At 46.3% G+C, this 19,847-nt stretch overlaps 1 pseudogene; it reads left to right on the top strand.

Moving 5' to 3' along the window:
* Positions 1-16,258: 16,258 nt before the first annotated feature.
* LOC123142170 (acetylserotonin O-methyltransferase 1-like) lies at positions 16,259-18,955 on the top strand (annotated as a pseudogene).
* The last annotated feature ends 892 nt before the right edge of the window (positions 18,956-19,847 follow it).

The raw sequence follows: 19,847 nt of genomic DNA, 5'->3' as shown, positions 1-19,847 counted from the left end.
TATCTCATATTAAATGAGACTTCCATTTGCACCTTCGAAATGTGGTCTAAAACCACAATTTTGATGAGGTCTCATTAATCACACTTCTCTTAGTTACATCTTCAATGGAAACATAGCATATAATCTTTACAAAAGATTCATTTAGTGAAAACATAACTCATCTCACCATAAGGTGGGACTAACATTACATAATTTGAGTTGACTTAATAACATATAAAATCATGTCATCTATTCGAGAGATGAAATTAAGGTTGTCCAATAACTAGGAGCATGAACAAAACATCATCAATAAGATGAAGAATTAAGTCATCTCCAAAATCTAGTGGAATAAATCCAATAGTTTCGACTTTAATCTCCTTTGCATTAGTGATGTGCATGATGGCACATGCGTCCTCTCCCAATGTCTCCTTATCATCATGATTAACATCCTTCAACCTTAGTGGCAGAAAAACGTTGCGAGATTCCTTACATGAGACACTGATCTCCACTCTCCATGTGGGAAAGTTATTTACATAAGGTTCTTCTATGCCAAACAAAAGTTTGACATCATTATTATTGCTGGAAAGAGGAGACAATTTTATGATCATCATAACAAAAAATCAAGCATGAACTAACCATGCAATGCCATGAATAAAAACATGCTTAATGTTTATTCTAATCCGTATCACCGTTGGGCAGATAACGAAAAAGAACCTTACTGATTCGTAAATGACACATGAAAAACATAATCAATGTTGGTTAGAATATCATCATATGCCATTAGAACATTTGCTCATTAAATCCCTAATCAAAGCTTCTCATTGGTTCCATTTTGACCAGAGAGATGTAAAAATTCATAATGACCAGCAAACTACGGCTAAATTAATTGCCATCATTATCATAAAGCAACATCATAATATAATCATGTGTGCCATGAGGCACAGTGATGCCTTTCGACACTAAATCTCACAACGATAATACAAATACCGAACTTAAGTGTCAAAATTATCATTAGAATTCTCAATGACATACAATGAAAATGATATTGGAATTAACATATAAATATAAATGTCACTCCCGCCGAGTAATCATTAAAGAGGACATTCAGAGTGAAAATGTCATAAATATAAATCATCATAAGAATTTCCAAAATTATAAAATTTACATATCAAAATTATCAAGATTCTCCAAATAATAATATTGAGCAAATTAATAATTGTCAAACAAATGGCCATGTAATGCACCGACCAACAACTTTAGTGCCCAATAGGCATATTGCCCAACATTATTATGACGCATAGTGCGGTGCGGAAAACCGAACCACGCGTCCATCATCATTTCCCTTGAGGTGGCCTGAGCCCATTAGAAATGACCACATCTTTAAGAAATGTCATAAGTATGGCATCAACATAAAATTCACACTCATAAAATATTCAGAAACTTCAATGAGTGATTCACATTAATTTCATCATTGAAATGATACTAGAAAGGTGATCATCATACAAGGTGCCACTAACATGGCATCAACATTAACGTCACACTAAATTTTCCAAACAAAATTTACCATTAGTATGATTTTATTCAGAAAATTTATAGGTAATTATAGGCAATTTCTAACTTACTAGTGCAAAGACATAATTAGAAACTTAACAAATGCACTAAAACTGAATAAAATGCCTAAAGAACATGTTTCCGCCCATAATTAACCCATGGCTTTCCATTAACTTCTTTTTTTTATCATCATCATTAAAGGATTGCCATAAAATTGACATAAACATTAATTGTGCATTAATTTTCTTAGCAAAACTTCTCGTTAGTTCCATTTACTAAGAAAATTAAATCCCAATATACAAAATAAAATTTCTGGCAATTTTATGTTTATATCAGTACAAACAGTCATTTTTTAATAATCATAATTTCTTAAATGCACTGAATAAAAAAATGAACAAAACATAATTTTCTTGGTCCATTACGACCCATGGCTACCATAATTCATTCGTCCAGCCCAGTAGACAAAAACACAAAACAAAACGTTTTCTGCCGGCTGAGACAACCTGGGCCGCAGCCCAGCCGAGAAAACGGCCTGCTAAGCGCCCGAAGGCCTGTTCAGAGCTACGCGTTGGTTTCAGCCATTGGATCAGGCCGGCGGCTCCGATCGTCTCGGGGCGGAGCAAAACAGCACTGGGTCAAACCCTAGAGGCATTTCCCCTCGTCTCCCCCGATTTCCACGGCAAATTTGACAATTTTGACCTCGAAACGAAATCAATTCACAGAATGAACTGCCCGTAAAACTATTTCACACCCCTGACCCTTTTGTGTAGCGCCCGCCACGCCGGTGCCACACCCTACGGTGCAGCGCCTAGCTCTGGGGCGTTGCACCTCTGTCCACCGTGGCAGCCCATGGGCCCACACCCAGCAGTGCAACGCCTCCGAGCTAGGCGCCGCACATGTAATGTGCAGCGCCTAGGGCTCGGGCGTTGCACATTGACTTAGATGCAACCGCGCCAGCCCTCTCCTCCCCCACCCACCCCATTGCCAGTTACAGAACAAACAGGGCGGCGGCCCTCTCCACTCCCCCTCTCAATCCCCTCTCCCAAATCCTTCCGAACCGACGATTTGGTCCGTGCATTTCTTCACCAATCCATCGTAGAAGGTACTCTCGTCCGATCCCCTTCTTTCTATCCATAGAAAATATGATATTTTGAAGATTTGGGGAACCCTTGTTTGAATCTTGCATGTATTAGATTTGGGGAACTTTTGTTTGAATCTTGCATATATTAGATTTGGGGAACCCTTGTTAGATTAGAATGTGGTTTGGATAGATAGGTTGACATGTTATTTATATAGTTTGGATACATAGATTGACATGTTATTTCTATGGAAAAGTTATTTGTATGAAGTAGGCCTAGTTTAGTTTATTTGTACTGAAATTATACTCGTATTGAGAAAAATGCTTTGGATACATATGCTTTGAATCTTGCATGTAGTAGGCCTACTTTAGTTTTTTTGAATTGAAAAGATAATCGTGTTGACAAGAATGCTTTGTTGAAATTGTTAGGATGGTTTGGCTTCTCGATGATCATTGGGACAAACAACACCGGTCGTACGCTATGTCGGTGCAGCAGCGGGTAATACTGAAAGTGGCCGATGTTATGAATTTCGTATTTTTTTCAAACACAAATGCCCCATATGTAATGTTATGATTTGTTTGTTTGTAGGAGCTTGCACCTCTGAAGCTTCGGTCTCACGGGATCAGCCTTGGAGGGATGCGCTATGATGAGCGGTACACACCGTATGTAAGGGAGGCAGGACTTCTCCCTTTCATTCAGTTGGTCCGCCGGTCGACGCCACCCAACAATGCTGCAGCACTCACCGCGCTTATTGATCATTGGAGGCCGGAGACACACACTTTCCATCTTCGGACCGGGGAGATGACCGTGACGCTGCAGGATATTGCTATGATCACCGGTCTTCCTATCGATGGCAATCCTTTATGTATGAACACCGATTCTGATGGGTGGCGCGCGCAGATGCAAGCCCTTATCGGTATGGTTCCTCCGGAGCCTCGGGAACCAGAAGCAGAAGATAAGAAGAAGGAAAGAGTCGCAGCGGGCGCTACTTTCACGTGGATATCATCGAACTTCTGTCATTGCCCTGATGATGCTAATGAGGACATGGTGAAGACATATGCTCGTGTCTACATGTGGTACGTGATATCCAGGACAATGTTTGCTGATGGCACAGGCAAGAATGCTCCATGGATGTGGCTGAAGGCGTTGACCGTCTTCGATAGCAAATGGAGTTGGGGTTCGGCGACACTGGCTTACTTGTATCGACAGGTATGAAGTTGTTTCCTTTTCACTTCATTCATACATTATCAATGCGCTCTTGCGGCAAATTTGACCATGTTCTCTTTTATGTGCAGTTGGACGAAGCCTGTTGTAGGCACACTGGAGGTATTGGTGGTTGTCTGCTTGCACTTTCCATATGGAGCTGGGAGCGTTTGCCGGTTGGACGACCGAAGACCATGAAGTACGAGGATTGGGACGATAAAGACGACCCACTACGGCTCCCCACTTGGGCTTACAAGTGGGATGTGTTAAATGAGACGACGGATGATCCCTCGGTAATGTACAAGTTGTACAAGAGCGAGCTGGACGCGATCACGCCTGAGCAGGTGAACCGACATTGCATAAGTGATTATCATGCTTGTATCGTAACTCGATATCAATTTTGCATTCAATCCCATTTTGCAGGTGGAATGGGAGCCGTATGGAAAAGGAGAGAGTTTTGGTAACCCTATAGAGTTCAGGCTGAATCCGATGTGCATTAGGGATAGGGATCTCTGGCATATGCGGTGCCCACTGATATGCAACTGGGCGGTTGAGCTTCACCTGCCACATCGGGTGTTCCGCCAGTTTGGTTTGTTCCAGCCACACCCGCCGGAGTGGGAGGACACGGACAAGTTGCTACATGCGTAAGATATAATTAACCTTGAGCACTTAGCAGCTTCTCCACGGTTTCGATGATGCTAATATTCTGTTTCTAACTTGCAGGTTGGATAGGAAAAAGCAGTGGAAGATCAAGGATTGGGCCAAGCATCACAGGAAGTATGTCGTGCAGTTCGCTCTTAGTGTGGAGCAAGCAAGGGCTGGAAAACGAGCCCAGCTTCGTGAGCACTGCCCGATCGCGTTCAACAACTATCTCACATGGTTTCTTGCAAGTACCCGCGTGGAGGTATGCCAGCCGGCGTATGCTGAGGAGATTCTGGAAGAACCCACCGTTTTTGATGAGGTAGCCCAGCACCAGTACAACGCATTAGTCAGGAAAGGCAACTCAGTGATCCCTTCAGCTCCAATGATGAACTTTGTGGTTAGCCCTTTTTGCTTTTCCATTCGCACTATTCACATCTTCGCTTGCCTAACACTTTGATACCGTTTCTGTTCATAGCGTGCCCAGATCAAGAAAGCAGCTGATGAGACCGAGACTATTCTGGAAACAACCCCGGCTGGCAAAAGCGATGGGGAAGGTGCACTTCGAGCATTCATTAAGGTTCACATCTCCTTCAAACTAGCACTTAACATTTGTTGGTACGTTCCATGTCTCATTCACTTGTACATGTTGCAGCGCCAGGGCCAAAAGTTAAGGCGGCTATCAAACCTTTTCGGTTGTCGTGACCCCAAGTATGTATCACCAGAACGGTCTAGGTCGGCGACACCATCAGATCCCGCTTCGGGGCAGAGCCATGGTGAACCTTTCGAGGATGAGGATGTGGGTGTCACCCAAGAGGTATGTCATGACGATATATATCCATTTGTTGATGCATTGCTAACTATATCCTCACACACGGTCTTTCCATATCTTTTGTTGATGCATAGGCTGCTGATGATATGACCTTGGGGACGTACCAGGCTCGGTCTGCATACGTTGAAGCCTAGGAAGGGAATCAACAAGTACACACCTGAAGACTTCACCCAAAGAGGCCAAAGAGGCAAAAGGACGGTCGGCACCTCGCGGATGGAGGCTTTGGATGACTATTTGGATGACGATGTCGAACCGGAGCCGGAGCCGGAGCGGGTTCCTCTTCCTAGGAAGGTGAAGAAGATAAGCGTCAAGAGGGGGGAGGAGCCAGCAAGCGTGGAAAGCGGTCATCGTCATTTTTTTATAATGCTGAACTTAGAGTGGAATTTGTTATGTCGTTGAACTTGGAGTGGTCGTACCTGTAATGTGGAATTTGTTATGTCGTTGAACTTGGAGTGGTGGTAGCTCTATGTTAAACTTGAACTTATTGTGATGGTCCTTTCTAAGAAATGATGTCTGTGGTGAACCCTTTTTGAACCTTAATGTTTCTTATACGAATTGTTGAACTGTGGCTGAAAATGACCCAGTAGAGGGGGGGAGGAGGCACAGAAGGTAGGCCTCCAGTTTGAGGAAAAAAATTTGCTAAGTGTTTGTGCAGCGCCTAGCTCGGGGGCGCCACACTATACGGTGCAACGCCTAGCTCGCAGGCGCTGCACTGTATAGTATGGCGCCTCCAAGCTAGGCGCTATCTGGATAGCTACAGACCTGTGCAGCGCCTAGCTTGGAGGCGCCACACTCTATAGTGCAGCGCCTGTGAGCTAGGCCCCTTTCCCTTCTTCTTCTTCCTCTTCCTCCTCCCTTTTTCTTATGAGGTAAGCCTCCTTAACCACCCTCTCCATGAATATCTGATTGTCCCTCTCTTCTTTTTCAGCTGCAATTGCCCAAAGCTTCATGGTTCTTTCTTCAAAGTCCTGTTGACGCTTCTTCTGTGCCTCCTCAACTTTCCTCATCAACGCTTGCTCCCTAGCGCGCATCGCATTTGCCGCAGTCTGTTTTCGCTTCCTCTCCTTCTCAAGCTCCTCTTCCTTCTTCTTCTTTAGCTTGGCTGCATCCTCCTCTCTAAGCTTCTTCACAGCCTTCTCCCACCATCCCGCCATCTCATCTTCGCCATCCTCCTTCATCGTTGGTTTGTTGGGTTGGGAAGCCGCCATACCTACAATGAGTGAAACATAATGGTTAGTAAGGACAATAAGAACAAATGGAAGCACATATGAAAAAGAAGAACATATGAAAAAACAAGAACACATGATACATTATAGTTAGTGAGGAACATACGGAAACGGTCCATCTAGGTATCCAAACATTCCTCTATAACGAACTTGCGCTTGTCCATCACCACGGCCAAGTCCACCACCAAGGCCAAGACCATCACCAAGGCCGAGACCATCACCACGGCCATTACCACCACGTCGAGCTCTACCACCACCACGGCCTAGACCACCACCACCACCTCTACCACCACCACGGCCTCTTGTAAGTCCAAGTTGCCGACCTCTTTGTTGCCTAGATCCTCTTTGGCTAACACTTGGTTCGCTAGGCACTTGTTGGCTACCACTTGGTTGCCTTGGTACTTGTTGGCTACCACTAGGTTGGCTACCACTTGGTTGGCTTGGCACTTGTTGGCTACCACTAGGTTGGCTACCACTTGGTTGGCTCCCTTGTGTAGCTCCTTGTTGGCTTGTGCTTGCATCATTTTTCTTGGACCTTTTCCTTGGTTTTGTACATTTTCTTTTGTTGTGTCCATGACCTTTGCACTCCCCACAACGGGAGCTCTCACGAGGCTCTTGGAATTGGTCGTTGCCCGCTTCGCGGCGCCCACCATGGCCCCATCCGTCCATGTCGCCTCTAAGACGCTTTGTCTTACGTCTACCCCGTTTAACAACCTTCAACTCCGGATCCGGCCATAGTTGAACTCCATGATACTCCGGCCATTGTGATTGGTCAAAGTATGGGTGGAAGCGGGGAGCCCATGTTTTCTTGACCATCATGATTGAGAACTCCAACTCCCTCACGGTGCGTGGGTGATTGATGTCCACATTCCTAACGCGACCGGCGGCATACAAATGTGAGCATGGGAGATGAAGCAACAATGGCCTCCCGCAAGTGCAATCACATTGTGTTAACGACACCTTGAAAGCCCGACCTCCATGTTGCCGGCCATCGTTTGTGGTTCCTCCTGGCTCTTTCACTTCGTACTTCCACTCTTCGTTGTCATATAATATAGCTTCTTCCGAGTCCGCCTTCCGTGATTGAAATACCAACCATTTATCAACTTTGGGTGGGAACTTGTACTTGTACTTCCGTGGGTTCTCACCCGCTATCTGTGCATCGGTTTCCATCAAGTACTTTACAAAGTACGCATTCATCTTGTCAAATGTGTATTGGACTATTGCCATCACGGGTAATCCACGTGCACCTTTGAGCACCCTATTGAAGCATTCGGCCATATTGCTTGTCATTTGACCGTATCTCCGGCCATCTTCATCAAAAGCACGTGCCCACTTGTTCCGGTATTGAATGTGCCTATTGAGAAAATCTTGACCCCCGGGATCAAGTTTTCTGTGTGCGAGCAATTTGTTGTACAAAGTGGCGAAGCGCTTATCGGAGAAAGCGAGACAACAATCTTGAAGATCATCGGCCAACTCCTTAAGGCCACATGCCCTATAGAAGTTCGAACAAAAGTGCCTCATGCACCATCGATGGTGCAACGGAGCATGCCCGGGAATGTCAATCTCCACGGCGTTAAGAATTCCTTGATTCCGATCCGATATGACACAAATTTCCCTTTGAGCGGGTAACACCTTCGTCCTCAAAAGATGCAGAAACCACTCCCAGTTGTCATTGTTTTCCACCTCAACCAAAGCAAATGCCAATGGCAACACCCGGTTATTGGCATCACTTGCTATCGCAACCAACAAGGTGCCCTTGTATTGTCCGGTCAAGAACGTGCCATCAATTGCGATGACCGGCCTACAATGTTCGAAAGCCCTCACACATTGCTCGAACGCCCAAAAAGCACGGCCAAATACTCTGACTTTCCTTCCTTCATGAACCGTTGTTTGGTGCCCATGAGGCTCGACCACATGAACCATGCCCGGGTTTGTCGCGGCCATGGCTAACAACAACCTAGGGATTCGGTTGTATGCTTCCTCCCATGTACCATACAACATCTTAAATGCGGCTTGCTTCGCCTTCCATGCCTTGCCGTATTTCACCTTGTAATGAAAGATGGCTTTCACAAGGTCAATGACATGTTGGACGCTCATTGTTGGAAGTGTGGATATTGAGTTGGAGAGCCTGTAAGCGATGAACTCGGACGTGAGTTGTTTGTGGTCTTCGGACACAATCTTGCCATCCACCCTTTTGCCTTGGCACATGTGAGTTGGCACACAACTCACTACATGCCAAGTTGGACCTCCTTTCCATGGTCTTGCACGCACAATCCACGGACAACCGCCACGGCGTCTTGCCACTCCTTGTTGGACCTCCTTTCCACGAGCTCTACCACCACCACGGCCTCTTGTAAGTCCAAGTTGGACCTCCTTTTCATCTTCACATGCACATGCAACCGTGTAGCGCACATTGACGTCCGAGTTCACCACCTTGTGTGGACGATAATGCGTAACCGAGTAGTTGTCGAGCCACATCTTCAAATCCAACAAGCTGTCGAACTTAGAACCTTTAGCAATCCGGTTCTTGTCGTCTACCAAATCACGGTGAGAGCTTGGCCTAACCCCAAGAGGTACACATTGGCCACCATCTACCACGGCTTCATCCGCGAGACTAACATCCTTGAACAATGTAGTCCGATGATCCCGACCAAATACCTTCTCGAAAGCTTCGGCCTCCTTCACCGTGAACCCCTCCGCATCAACTTGTTCATCGGGACCATCGTCATCCGAGTCCGATGCATATGCACGGGAAAAAGGGATGGAATGGTCCATTGTCTCTTGCAAATGATATTTGTCGAGATCACCCACATTGTTGTCATGGAGATCAACTTCATTGTCATCGTCCGCATACTCATCATTGTCCTCTTGCAAAGATTCATCTTGGTTGTTTGTATACGGGCTCAATGTTGGCCTCACTTCTTGGGTCAAAAGAGGTTCAACAATTTCATCTCGCTTCAAGGGTGGGGGGCTACTAGCAACCAAAGGGGAGGGGTTCCGGTTCAAGTCCAAATGCAAACTTGAATCAACCTTCTTCGTTGCAAATAACTCAAGAGCCTTGTCTAGTGATTCGGCCACCGTCTCCTTGTATGCAACCCAACGTTGCTCCGAGTTGACACGCATTGTCTTCCAACGGATGTGCATTCCAAAACCAACATTATGCCTTCCCTCCAACTCAATGATATCACTAGGGTCCATCCAATTCAAATCTTTCCTAACTTGTTGCAAGAGCTCCGCATAGCTAGGACTACTATCAAACACCATGTCAAGCTCATCCGGGTCCGGTTCTTTATTGCCTTTCAAAAAGGCGTCTTTGTCCCCATGATGAACAAACACACATGTTCTTCCCATCCCTATAAGCATTCAAAGAACACAAGGTAACATTGCTTCCATGAGTACTAATCCATGGATTAACACGGAATACAAACCCTAATATATATATGAAACAACAACCCTAACCCTAACCATAACCCTAACCCTAACCATAACCATAACCCTAACCATAACCCTAGCCCTAAACCTAACCCTAGCACCAACATAAGAACACCCATAAGAATAACCCTAGCATACTAACAAAGCCTAATCATAGAAATTGGCTAACAAACATCTCACATCTCCATGCAAATCTCTAGATCCAAACAAAACTAGGGTTTCCCCAAACTAGCAACAAATGAGCAATGGGAGAACTTTACTTGGATCAAAACAAGGGGATCGGAGATTATTACCTTGAGGGAGGGTTTGACTTCGAAATCCACGGACAAATTCTTTAAATTTGCAAGATTTGGAAGAAGATTTGAGAGGGGGAGAGAGTGGGAGAGGGGGCAAAGCTCCGGGAGAGAGTGAGAGAGTGTGTGGTGGGGGGGGGGGGGAGGGGGGCCCAGCCAAGTGGCTGGATAAGTCACAATGCAGCGCCTAGCCGCTGCACATTACATATGTAGCGCCTAGCGGCTAGGCGCTGCACATTACATGTGTGGCGCCTAGCACGCCGGCGCTGCACTGCTGGGTGCGGGCCCAGGGGCTGCCACGGTGGACAGGAGTGCAACGCCGCCGCGCTAGGCGCTGCACAGTAGGGTGTGGCGCCGGCGTGGCGGGCGCTACACAAAAAGGTCAGGAGAGTGAAATAGTTTCGCACCCAGTTCATTCTGTGAAATGATTTCGTCCCGAGGTCAAAATTGTCAAATTTGCCGATTTCCACGCTCACCCAGAGAGGGTGGTGGGCGCGGCGGCGCTCGGCGCTCGACGCTCGCCGGCCATGTCGGCGCGGTGGCTGCTCTCGACGGAGCAGCGTGCAGCGGACGGAGTCCCGCGCGCTCCTCCGCCGAGCGTTGCTAGTCGCGGCTTACATATGGCGAGGAGGCGAGTGCCGGGGACTGCCGGCGCATTTGGAGGCGACGGCAGCGTACAAGGCACGCAGCCGTGCACACGCGCGCGTCCATATTTGCGGCGAGCGGCGGCGCGCTTTATTCCGACTGTCGTCCCGAAGGACGGCGCCGATCCGGCCAAGGCGAGCACGCACGGCAGCCGGCATCAACAACGTAAGTCTCAGCCCGGCCAAGGCGAGCACGCACGGCGGCCGACATCAACAACGTAAGTAGCAGTCCCTTTTTTCTTCAATTTCAACATGTTGAGCTTTGGATTTCCAGGGATTTGGACTTGCAAATTGGGGAATTTTCTAGGGTAGGGTTTCGGTGACTTTGGGATTTTGGGGATTTCATTAGTTTGCCAAAACACATCCTTATAAATTTATAATGGCCAAACCGAGGATTTTAACGTGCTAATTGTATCATTGACTTGATGCGGAAGCTGGGCGCAGTTCACAGAATTAAACATCATAATTAAGCAATTGGCACTAACCCGTACAAGTTAGTCTTCAGCTGAAACTAATTAACCTTTAATTCTAGATAATTAACTTAACAGAGGGCAATTAACCATAGCCTTAAAACAGTAACCTTAATGCAGTACTGGTTAGGACTTTATCATAATTATCAACTTTTGCCATTAAACATTATTAGGGATCTAATCTAGGCATAAACTTGCTCATGATACCAATGTTAGAAATAATTCTTCAGGATTAACATAATAGGATCTTGATATCTAGATTAGAACACCTCTTATACAGAAGATTATGAACTAACCGTGATTGTCTTGATCCATTAGCAGGTCCACCTTAAAGTCTCCACCAGCGAGGAGATGGGCCGGAAAAGAAAGTCAGCAGATGGGTGGTGCAACAGCTGGTCAGTGTAGACGTACAGGGTGCCGCCGGCACTGCCCTGATGTGGCCGGCGGTGGTTGACGGTCTTCGTCTCCGTTAGCCCCTCATTAAGATCGGTGGTTAGAGAGGGACTTACCGTGCAGATTGTTGTTAGCATGGTAGGGGTCCTTTTTCCTTATATATATATCAGGTGCTAAGGAGGCGGCACCAAGACCAAAACAGTTGGTTTGGTGCCCCTGATCAAGGCACATGCATGGGAGTTGAGATCCCCCCTTTTCTCTCGATTTGTTTTGACCGAGATCAATTCCAACAGCTCCATGTTCCTAATGCTTTATATGTTGGAGCCGTCCGTTGTCGTGTTGGACTCTGACTAACCAAAGAGGGTGGACGCCCTAGACCACAGGCTCACACAGCTAGGTCTCGCTAGCTAAGGACACCTGCCTTCCATAGGTACGTTCTTGCGTGCTCCCGTCGGCCGAATCATTGGGTAGAGGAGTATTTTCCTGTTGGTCACCGTCAGGGAAAATGCTCCTGTCGGCCAGCCGACGGGCAAAGTGTAATTTCCCTGTCAAGCTATTCCTGTTGGTTTGCACCATTTTCCTGTCGGTTCCCAGCCACAGGAAAATGTAGGTTTCTGGTAGTGCTAGGCGCTCACCGAGGCTGCCGCACCTTGCAAGCTGCCTTCATGTGGAGCCATCGCAGTGGTGAATGACGGCCAGATGGACAAGATAGTAGGTATCTAATACGCTGCACATTGTTGTACGTCATATAGGGCGAGGAGGACGCCGTGAGAAGGTAAAAACATACATAATCCTTTTCTGTTTTTCCCTTGCATTTTTATAATGTATTTTAGGTTGCAACGCACGTGCAGATAATGGATAGATGTTCAAACCGGCCCGGTTGTAGTCTGTTTTTCAGTGCTTGGAACACCAATCGTGTACAGTGGCATGTTTGTGGTTGGACTAAGCAGTCAAGGAATTTTTACCCAACACGGATGGACTTCTGCAGATCGGGCCCTCCTCGATAGGCCTTTTTTCGTTGTCCTTCGTTGGCTATGTATTTCGCTTTCTTTTCTTGACTATGTTGTATGGTGGGCCAGATGAATGTGTAGAGACCGGATGTAAACTTGTTGTTATGCTTGTATCTTGTGTTGATACAACGTTGTGAGCAAATAAAAACACCTTTTCTCGGAAGAAAATGCAACCTACAACCATGTCCTTTATTTGGTGCTGAACCTGATAGTCGTTGAGAGAACGGGCATCAATAAAAACATGTCTATATTGTCTAAATTTCTTCCTGTCTTGTGTGTGGCAGGTCCCACCTTGGAGGGTGAAACGATGCATTCTAACTTGTCCTCCTCGCATGGATTGAAAATCAGTACCGAGTTCCCTATGCGGCGAGTGACCTCATGCCTTAACTCGGCTGTTTTGTCTCCAGGCTGCAGCACGATCCTACATAAACTCGCTGAAACAACAGCCTTGAGAGAAAGTAAATCGCACAGGGATGCAAGCAAAACTGTACCTTTAAAACGCAAGCAAGAGCTCGCTCCGTAATTACGATGGCGAACACCACCAAGGTGGTGGCAATCTTAGGCGTTCTTGTGTTCCTGCAGGCTGTATCATGCACCATCGCCCGACACCACGCTGATTCAGGGTCGTCTCTCGCCAGCGTCCAGGCAGGAACGATGACGCTGGATGGGTACGAACAAGGAGCGGAGGGCGGCGGGCCAGCAGCGTGCGATGGCATATACTACAGCGACGGAGATTTCCTGGCAACGCTGCCTACGGAGCTGTACGCTGGCGGGAGCCTGTGCCACAAGTTTATAGGCATCCTGAGCACGCAAACCGGGCACAGCGCGAGGGCCATGGTTGTGGACGTGTGCGATGACTGCGACGACGACGAGCTGGGGACATCAGCTGCCGTGTGGAATGCCCTGGGGCTCGAAGCCAATGTCGGCGTCGCGCCCATCAGGTGGTCTGTGCAATGAAAGATCGTACATATCACTCCTTGCAAGTATATAAGTGATTGAGTGAAAAAGATCAATCTAAAATAGTAATAAAGTGCTTGCATGCGTGTATGAGTTGTGAAGCATACATATGTAGTACAAATAATGTACTTATAAGTGTCAACCAGTGTTGGTAGGGTTGAAAGTCAATGTAAACTGAGATCATCTCAGCTCGCTATTCTCCTGCACTGACCAATGCATACTGGGCTTCAACATCCTCTTGCAAGTTTTGGTATTCTGTCTGTAGAAATATTCTCTGAGCTACGCACGGGATGCGCATCAAGCCATCAAGAGGTACAGTGGCCGGTGATTAACCTCGATCGTGTTAAAAAAATGTTCTATATGTGTCCAGGAAATATTATTTTCTGAAAGTTGCATTCAGTGTAAGTTTGTAAGTGTGTAACTCACTACTCCCTCCTTTCCTATTTGTTAGGATTTTTTCAAAAATAAGAAAATGACCGATGTAAGTCGGTATAAGTATAATAGTGAAAACCCATGTAAATAGTAATGGTAAAGTACCTGCATACATGCATAAGAATGGAAGTCCATGTAAAATGATCTCAGCCAACATGACAAAACAACTATGCAGGGACAATTTTTCTAGGATGCTTCTATTTCGATCTCTACCCTAGAAAGCATCATCACTCTAGACACGCTTCTTACGACGATGTGCATAGCATCACAAATTCCATTTTTATAGGTCCATTATTTTAACCAAAGTCTTGTTGTTTTCGGTGAATTTGAGAAACAAAATTAAAGTCATCGCCAAAGGAACTTTACTGAGTGGAGATAGAACATATATTGTCGAGGGAACATGCTTGGAGAGCTCCACATGGTCCATGTGATAAGCAAACAAAAAAATTGCTTGGAGAGCAATATTTTGCAGTTTCTGTTCGCTAGGTTACAAACCTTGCAGATGAGAGACTGGCTAAACCATATGAAAAAAATCCAAACAGTAAAGGGATGATATTGGCTATGTTAGTGCTTGGCGTTGTTCACATGCAAGCTTCTAAAAATACAAGCATTCAGTATGCTTCATACTTAAGGTCTATTAGTTTCAAGAATCGTAGTGATATTTAGGTAAATAAAAATAACTAAGACAACCACTACACACAACTACAAAACAGCGATACATTTTTTCTGATAGGTAATTCATCAACTTTTCATCATGTACATCTTCTAAAGTTTTACGGTCATGTAATTTTTTCTTTGTTAACTTTCTTATCAGGGTAGTTGAGGGTTTAAAAAGAAGTGCATTGAAGGAGTTAGGAGCAGCTGATGAACCACTCTCTAAATGAACAATATTACGGATTTTAGCCCCAGTATATATATAGGCTCTTTTCTTAATTTCTTTGCATCCTTTGTATGAATGTTTCATTTGATTCAATTGTGAACTACACATACTTTCAGAAGATGTACTTGTTCCTGCTAATTACTCTACTAGAAGCTACAATGGATGTTGTTCATGAAAACTAGATGATACCCCGCACGTTGTTGCGGGTATACATGTGTATATATCTAAAGAATTCATAAATGACACCCTTTATCGAAAAAATTGTTACTTCATTCAAGTCGAGTTCAGTATGATGCTAGTTCTTAGTGGTACACTTGGACCTAAATGACTCCACAAATTTCCTAGCATATTTTTAGTTGTTATTGTTTCGATGAAATAGGAATGTTCCTTTCACTACATAATGCTTTGAAGGAAAAGGAGACCACATAATTTGGGCTAATTTGTGGTTATGCGGAGAAAAATACAACAAAACTTACTAGAGGACCGTGAAGTATATTTCTCATCGAGTAGCTCAGAATAGGATTTCCGACTTAGATTGTCTTACATACAATGACTTATACTGTCACAAACAAAACTTACTAGAGGACCGTGAAGTATATTTCTCATCGAGTAGCTCAGAATAGGATTTCCGACTTAGATTGTCTTACATACAATGACTTATACTGTCACAAACAAACATACATGATTGACACCACGCTGGGCTTGTGTTTTTTTCCGCCTATGAACGAGATGGCCGAAATTCGGCTATTTCAGAAGTTTCGGTAAAATATCGGACGGAATAGCAAAACCAAAATTTGAATATTGGAATGAAATTTGACTGAAAATTGGAAATCAAAATGGAACAAAAGTTTAACAGAACACCATAACCTTGAGGAGTACAAATATAATGTTTGGCCTTAGGCAAACCGTGATGGGAAGGCTCCAGAAGTTGGGCTAGGCCAACAATTCAGATCGGGTCAAACATATTTGGCTGAAAAGACATATATCAGGCCTGGCCGAGATGGCTAAATTTCGGACAATATTTATTTATCTCGGCCGAAATTCAAAACTCTGCCACTTACATGTAAGTAGACTATACGCTCACATCATGCGTATGTACGCATACATGTAGTTTGGTTGTTTATCAACTAGCGGCGAATCTAACAGGAAGGCTTCGACATGCTCGAGTCCCCCACCCACCCCACCCAAAAAAAGGAAAAGAAAAATTACTAGTATTCGTATCAAAATTTTGAACTTATTTGGACTAAACAATTGGGGGGTTTTGACTTTTTTCTACACACCGTTAACTTTGAGCCCCCTGCATTTTCTTCCAAGATTATCAACTACGTACTCTCCGTTGTGTACACACCGTTAACTTTGAGCCCACCATGTTGCAGTTAGACGTCCGACCAGAGGACCGGAACCTCGCCGGTACTGGTGTCGATCCCCAGGGCCTTCCACACAGCAGCCGATGTACTGATCTCGTTATCTCCGCAGCCGTCCCCGCAATCGTCCACGACCATGGCCTGCACGGAGGTCCCGATCAATCTCTTGATGCTGATCATCTTGCCGCACCGGAGGCCGGGCCCGTACCACTTTGAAGCCATCGACACCAGGAAGAGGTCGTCGCTGTGGTACTGGCCGTCGCAGCTCGCTGGCCCGCCCTCCTCTCCGTTCTCAAAGCCGTTTACCGACATCACCGCCGGGAGGTCGCGGACCTGACTGGCGGTGCATGACACCTGCAGTAAAACAAGAATGCCAAAGATCACCACTACCTTGGTAGTGCTCGCCATGGTAAATATGAGAGTTCCTGCTTGTGTTTACATAAGCTAGTCGTTTGCACTTGCCTTTCCCAGTGTGGTCTCTCTCAGAGTTTATTATATAGGCTCGTGCAGCATCCTGGAGACAAATCGGGGGACGTAGCTACAGATGTGCATGCCGACCCGCCCTCGTGTGACTCGTCGGAGAACTAGCCGTCCAGGCCTGCGGACAAAGTAGTGATTCTCTCTTGTCCATGCTTTAACAAACTCTTGCATTGTTGAGACCACGCTTGTTTTTGGATTTCGTGCATGAACCTAAGGGCAAAATGGTAACGGGGAGATAGCAGTGCCCCTTCTTTTTCTCAGTACAGTGTGTTTTTTAGATCGGAATAGCTTCGCACACGTTGTTTATGTACGGCATGTGGATGATGGTAGGATCTCATGTTCATTATATATGGAGGGATTTAATCTAATGGTGATTAGCTAGTGCCGTACTTGCATCGACCGAAAAATAGTCGGCTGCGTACCACTTTTTTTCTTTCGTGTGTCTACCTTCTCTTGCCACGCTCCAACCCTAGGGCAGGGTGTATGAGTGCACTGTTTTAGTGGCGCGTGGAACGTCATCGATCAATGGAGGGGTACGTAGACTCCAGCAAAAGATACGTCGCCACGGAAGGAAACACCAGCTCCAACCGCTTAGAGAAACGGATGGATAAAGCTTTAGCCAGCTTGTCGCATGTCCGTCGGCGGTGTGCATGCTTTCGTCTCCGACGTAATTGCTTTTGTCGCATGATATATCCACGTCCGTCCAGAGTCCGAGATAGATCATGCATGCTGGTTGCGCAATCATTTCCCTAGCTAGGCATTCCTGTACGCGCAAGGCTTATTGCAGTACCATGTAAAATCGAACACCGAATTGTAAGTCTATAAAAACCCCATAGCCATAGCAGCGTTGCTACCACACACAACATATCATGGCGCCCGCGTGGTCTTCAACGCTCTCGTCCCTTGTTGCATCCCCCGTCCGTGCAAGCTTCGCCACGACGACGACGCGGTTAGGCTACCCGAGAATTCTGAGCATGGGGTCCTCGGAGATGCTAGGCATGCTGATGATCGGCCTTAAACTTGTTTTAGTTTCTTAACTTTTCTGCCATTTCCCTCAGGTCTTCTCATACACTATAATAGTTCTGACTTTTGCCCTCTTTTTCCTTGATGGAAAATTCAGGTGGCCTACCTCCTCTGCTCCCTAGTGACCAACTGAAAAGAAAACGTATTGTGGTGCATGTCCAAAATGAAACTGAAAACAATGTGATGATCAGCACGGAAGGCTTGCTCCAAGCTCAGCTTGAGCTCTACCACCACGCCATGGCGTACCTCAAGTCCGCCGGGCTGCCGCGGACCTACGCATCCCCGACGCCATCCACCATTGTGGAGGTGCCGCCACCTTGTCCGACATCGCCACCAAGGTCGGTGTCCAGCCGGCAAAGGTTTCCCACCTCCATCGGCTCATGCGCGCCCTCACCATCCTTGGCATCTTCTCCGTCGACCAGGGCCCCCACGATGATGCCACCGACATGCACTACAACCTCACCCCACTCTCGCGCCTCCTCGTCGGGGACAGCTCGTGCACCCAGTCTCTCATCATGCGCATGCTCGTGGACCCGCTGTCCTTGACCGCCCTCTGCAGTATAATAGGGGAGTGGTTCACTGACAAGAGAGCGTCGACCCTGACACTTTTCGAGGTGGCACATGGGTGCACGCGGGAGGAGATGAAGGCGAAGAAGGGCACACGTGGCATGTTCAATGATGGCATGGTCTCCGATAGCTGCCTCCTTATGGAGACCGTCATCAAGGATCACCGCAATATCTTTGAGGACATGAGTGTCGGCCCAGACCTGATACCGAGTACTTTCCGGCAACGGCGACACGGGACGACGGACGACGGACGATGATGAAGCGAAGCGACACTGACTGTCTTGGTTCCTGCCCCAAGCCGGCTCCCTCGACCAAATACTTTACGCCGAGATGCACGATGTACCAAAGAGCAGAGGTAGCCTTCTGCTAGTCGATGGACTCTTGATCGATAGCTAAGACAAGCAACACTCGAAACACGTGAGCGTACACGGCGGCCAGCCGACGAGAAACCAAACGCAGGCACACAAAGCCAAGGTATTGCCACAGGATCCTGATTCTTTATTGCTTCTGATCGGTACAAGTTTACAAGGCTGGTTGCACGTATATAAATAGCACTAGCAGCTAACTAGACCAATCCTACTCGGAGGCTAACTCCAGCACTACTCGGATACGTACATGCATTATCAATTTGGACACGTATCAATATTGGGAGGCTGCGTTCGTGTTTAATTCCAACAATCACCCTCCTAAACACGGCTTCATCACGTCACAGCTCCGACGCCGATCCTTCTTCGCATCTCCAAGAGCTTCTCTCTATCCAAAGCTTTAGTTAGCATATCCGCTAGTGGATCATCGGTGCAAATGTAGTTTACCTTCATCTTACCTTCTTCTACACAGTTCTTTATGTAGTGATACACTGTATCAATGTGCTTGCTCCTATCATGCCGCACTAGATTTTCGCGTAGAAAACTTTCAACTTGCTGTCAACATTAAGCACCATTTGTTCCGGATCTCAATCCGTAAGATCACTGTGTAGCCTCCCTAGCCACACACCTTGACACGCCACAGCGGCAACTGCAATATACTCTATTGCATCAACTACGGGTACTTTACTCTTCTTGCTCGGTTCAAGACGAGGGTCCATTGGAACGTCAATTGGATCGCAATCATTCATGCCACAACTTTCAAGTACCTTTCTTGTGTATGTCTCTTGGCATAGTGTGATCTCCTCCGTCTTTTGAGGTACCTCTATCCCGGGGTAGTTGCTCAAAAGATCGAGATCATCCATCTTGAAAAGCTCCTTCATTTGTAGCTTGAATTTTGCGATCACCTCTTCATCTGCTCTGGTAATTAATAGGTCGTCGACCTAGATGCCAACTAGTAGACGATCTCTTCCTTCACCTCTCTTGTACATTGCATGTTATAGTGGGGCTTTCTCGAATCCAAGAGAAAT

The sequence above is a fragment of the Triticum aestivum genome, chromosome 6D (assembly GCF_018294505.1).
Source record: "Triticum aestivum cultivar Chinese Spring chromosome 6D, IWGSC CS RefSeq v2.1, whole genome shotgun sequence".
Lineage (NCBI taxonomy): Eukaryota > Viridiplantae > Streptophyta > Magnoliopsida > Poales > Poaceae > Triticum > Triticum aestivum.
This window is presented reverse-complemented; position numbering and strand designations above follow the sequence as displayed.